At 44.0% G+C, this 4628-nt stretch overlaps 2 protein-coding genes across 4 annotated transcripts in view; one reads left to right on the top strand and one right to left on the bottom strand.

Moving 5' to 3' along the window:
- The window catches only part of Rpl29 (ribosomal protein L29), an 893235-nt gene that overhangs the window by 597393 nt on the left and 291214 nt on the right, over window positions 1-4628 (bottom strand). The gene's annotated exons all lie outside the window — the stretch shown is intronic.
- Col6a6 (collagen type VI alpha 6 chain) overlaps window positions 124-4628 on the top strand; it is a 155329-nt gene continuing 150824 nt past the window's right edge. For both annotated transcript variants that reach the window (XM_039082610.2, XM_063266454.1), the window contains exon 1: window positions 124-263. The gene's annotated coding sequence lies outside the window, so the exon portion shown is untranslated. The remainder of the gene's footprint in view (window positions 264-4628) is intronic.

The raw sequence follows: 4628 nt of genomic DNA, 5'->3' as shown, positions 1-4628 counted from the left end.
TCTTTTTCCCTAGTTATTTATTTATTTATTTTACATCCTGGTCACAGCCGCCCTCCTCTCCTCCCAGCTCCACCCCCACAAATCCTCCCCACCCCCCACCCCAGTCCACTTCTCCTCAGAGAAGGGGAAGTCCTGGCTCCTTGGGTGCCAACCCGCCCTGGGATATCAAGTTGCAGAAGGACTAAGTGCATCCTTTCCCACTGAGGCTCAACCAGGCAGTCCATCTAAGGGAAGAGAATCCAGTGACAGGCCACAGAGTCAGGGTAAGCCCCTGCTCTAATCGTTAGGGGACCCCCTTGAAGACCAAGCTGCGCATCTGCTACAAATGTGTAGGGGGCTAGGCATGCTCTTTGGTTGGTGGTTCAGTCTCTGTGAGCGCTGGTGAGCCTAGGTTAGTTGACTTCTTTCTAAAGCTCTCTTTCTGTGGTCCGAGAATTTCAGTTCTTAAAATTCATGGCACAAGAACCTGAAAACCTCTGGCTTTGGTGGCTGCTGAGTTTCCAGGACCCCTAACCCTCTTAAGATATGCACAACAGAGCGAAGCTCTGTCCCTCTCATAGACAGCCTCGTTTTAGAGGAGGGATAAGCAGAAGATCAAAGAGGAGAAAGTTGGGCTCCAACAAGGCAGTTTCTGCGAGTCCTCACCCTGCTAAGGTGAGAGGCTTTTCAGTGTTCTAGCTGGCTTTGAGTCACCTGTAAGTGACCCTCCAAAATTCATTGTTGGACTTGACTGGAACTATTTTGTTACTCTATTGTTTGCTCTCTATGTAGGCTGAATGCACTCACCAGAAAAGAGAGAGGGAGAACTATTTCTTTGATAATTTTCTCCGCTGAGGAAGATGCTATCTCCTAATCGTGTGTCTGCCCTCTGTCGCTTAATCTCTGCTCTCTTTGTTCTCATTCTCGGTGATCTCCCTGGATTTACTTATATATTCATTTCCGTCTTATTTTGCTGCTTACTCTGTTGGTTTCAGGCTTTCTCACACAGGGACTTTCGTTCCAAAGTCCCTGATTCATGACTGTGCTTAGAATTGGGGGCGAAATGTCTGACTGGAAACAATTGAGGAGCAGGGAGGAATGGCTGACAGGAGGGAAGAGTGGAGGACCAGGGAGCTTCAAGGAAGGAAGGGAAACTGAGAGCCTAACCAGTCTCCAGGCAAGATTCCCCACCCCCACGTTTCCACGCCTCAGCCACATCCTTCAGGATGCCTGCTGCTCTAAAGACCAGGATTTCTAAAGGTTTTGAAGAAAGAATAACTCAAGCCCCTCTCTCCTCTCTGTCTCTCTGTCTCTGTCTCTGTCTGTCTCTGTCTGTCTGTCTGTCTGTCTGTCTGTCTGTCTCTCTCTCTCTCTATATATATATATATATATCACCCACGGTCTGCAGTTTTCTTCATTCTGCTAAGAAAATCACTACTCCAAGAAATTTCTCCCTTGCCGGTTCTCATTCCTGGATATATTGTCTCTGTGTGAATGAATGCTTTTCGCCATTTAAAAATACTTTAAGAAGAGTTAGCTGTGTGTGGTTATCTGCCCTACTGAAGCAGATATTTCCTCTGTTATTAAAACTACAACTTACAACAAAATTCTGTTATAACAGTTTATTTAGCCAGACCCCCTTCATATGTACCTTTCCTTTGCTGTGATTGAACACTCTGGCAAAATCAACTTAAGAAATGAAGGATTTACTTTGGCTCACTGTTCAAGGTACAGAGCAGCAGGGCAGGGACATCAAGGCAGCAAGAACTTGAAGCAGCTGGTCATACTATGCCCACAGTCAGGAAGAGAATGATAAATGCTTTGTGCTCAGCTCACTTTTTGTTTTGCATACGGTCTGAAATCCTACCCTAGGGAATGGTGCCACCCACAGTGGATGGGTCTTCTTATCTCAGTTAAACTTAATCCAGATAATCTTCCAAGAGGCTAACCTAACCTAAAGAATCTCTCACAGGTGGGCCCCAAGGCTTGTTCCTGGGTCCTGTCAAATTAAAAATTGACACGTCATCATATTCATGATGCATGACATATCTCATAATTTATTCCTATATCTGACTGAAAATCCTTTCACCAACATCTACCAGGTTACACCTGTTCATTAACCACCACTTTCTACTTTGAAAAGTTGTTTATTTTTATTTATGTGTATATCTGTCTGTCTGTCAGTGCATGTAACAGTCACTTTTATTCTCCTGATGCAATTGTCATCTTGGAGGCTCACTGCCTCCATCTGCTAACCTAGGCCTAATCCTGGAAGCTTCCAGCCTCTGTGCAATCTTATCTAAGATTAGAATGTTTTTCAGCCTCTAAGACTTACTGCTGAATAAGCTCGTTGCTTTCTCCTTCTTTCTGAACTCTGGCTGGCTGATTCAACTCAGCTGTTCTGGCTTATGGTCCTCCCCAAGCTGACTGATCTAATCTGGCTTCTCTCTTGGCCTTTGACTTTTTGCTCTGTTTGGCCTCAAACTAACTCTAGCCATCTGTTCTAATCTTCTGGCTCCTTCTCATTCTTGGCTTGTTCTGTCTTCGCCTGTGTCTAGCTTGTTCTCTCTTCAACCCCGGGATGTAAAACTATCCCAGTAAAACTGCTTTTCCCCTGCTCTCTTTTAAGTAGCTTCTCTTTCCTCCCCCTTCTTGTGAGATTTGGACAGATCCTATTCTATCAAATCTTTCTCTGACTCGTCACTTTGTCTGCCACTCAATTCGACATCACTTTCAAACACGGCTGCTTCCTTCTACAAACTGACTTTGCCTTCATTGTTTGGGATTAAATGTGTGTAGTAAGGGTATGTCTGTATTCCAGCCAGAAGAATCAAAGGTGTATGTTTAAGGGCTGAGCCACACCACAGTTAGAAACAGGGTTTTTTGTTTGTTTGTTTGTTTTTTGTTTTTGCAATCTTGGGATTCACAGTGTGACCAAATATCATGCAACATGTGCACATGTGCAGCAGTGCCCAAAGAGTCCAGACGAGAGTGTTAGATCCCTTATGAGCCATCCAACATGGGTGCTGGGAATCTCATTTCTGTCCTCTGAGAGAGCAGAATGTGCTGTCAACTTCTGGCTCCAGTCCCACTTCCTCTCTGTATCTCTGAGTTTGGCATTTTAGAATCCACATATAAGTGAGAGTGGCCATTTGTCTGTGTGTGCATGGCTTCACGCAGCATCCTTCAATTCATGCATGCTGTTGTAACAGTAGGAGGTCCCTTTCACAGGCTAAATAGAACTTCTTTGTGTGTATATGCATATGCCATATTTTTAAATTCACCCATCCACTGATGGACACTTAGGTTGATTCTATATCTTGACCACTATGAGTAGAGCTGCATTGAAGATAGGAAATGTAGGTATCTCATCAGCATACATTTCATACCATTTGGCTATGCACCCAAGGTAGAATTATCGGATCATAAAAGAGTGTCTGTTCTTCTAAGATTTTGAGGAACACTTATGCTATTTCTTTTTTCTTTGGGATGAGGAACTGGTCATCTTTTTCTCTTTAAACAGACATAGAAATGGTGTTGTTGCTGGTGCACAGTAGTTCATGCTTTCTGCTTTGGCGATTACCTAGAGTGAACTGGATGTGACATAGGAAGAAAGTCACAATTAACCTGTAGACCCTCATGTTTCCCAGCATGGAGAATATGAAATGGAGGATGGCTAAGGGGGACTGCTTAACTAATTCGTTAAGTTCAGTTTCAGAAAGTCTCCACTGGGCAGCTAACAACTGCTCCACTACAAAGGAAAAGCAGATGGGGTGCCCACAGGAGTGGCAACCTCTCTCCTCCTCTAGGCAAAATAACTTCTTTACAAGAGCAGGAGGACTGGAGATGAGCCTTTGCCATGGTTTCCAAAGACAGTTTATCTTTTGAAATCGAACCAGAAAGTCCCCCAGGAAAAAGAAAACATGAACTCAGAGCCAGAATTCAGAGAGATAGGGACACATTATTCATGGCTCAAGAAAAGAATTCCCAGAAAATGTGTGAATAATTGCATTTGAAATGCTAACCAGTGTTTTTGCGTTCCCATGTGTAGATCTGGCTGCCTGGTGTCCGCCTGCAGTGGGTGCTGCCTGATGAATTGTTATTTCCCCAGTAGCCTAGGGACAATTATTCCTGAAAAGCAGTGAATTCATTTTAAAGCACATTTGGGAACATTTTCACTATTCTTTCCTGATAGATGAACTTGCATAGTCTTTTTGAAATAATATTATCCTTTATAAAAATACTGTGTCTGTTAAGAGAACTTCCCTTTCTCTCTCTCTCTCCAATTCTCCTCTCTCTCTCTCTCTCCTCTCTCTCTCCTCTCTCTCTTCTCTCTCTCTTCTCTCTCTTCTCTCTCTCTTCTCTCTCTCTTCTCTCTCTCTTCTCTCTCTTCCTCTCCCTCTCCCTCTCCCTCTCCCTCATGGTGCTTAGATGGCAAATCCATAAATCTCTGTGCTAGGCAGCAACACCAAAACTTTGAGAAGTTAATGGAGCTTTTGAAGTTCACATTCCGAGTCAGGTGGGAGTATTTCCTTTTCCTCCCGGAAGGAGTCATCTTATTTAGATCTTCACCCTGTTAGATAGATAAGGGGTCCATCTGCATCACATCGCAGGGCAGGGAGAACTCTGCTCTACTCAAATGCTACTGC

Source organism: Rattus norvegicus, chromosome 8 (genome assembly GCF_036323735.1).
Source record: "Rattus norvegicus strain BN/NHsdMcwi chromosome 8, GRCr8, whole genome shotgun sequence".
Classification (NCBI taxonomy): Eukaryota; Metazoa; Chordata; class Mammalia; order Rodentia; family Muridae; genus Rattus; species Rattus norvegicus.
The sequence above is the reverse complement of the archived record's forward strand: the minus strand, read 5'-3'. Positions and strand labels throughout refer to the sequence as shown.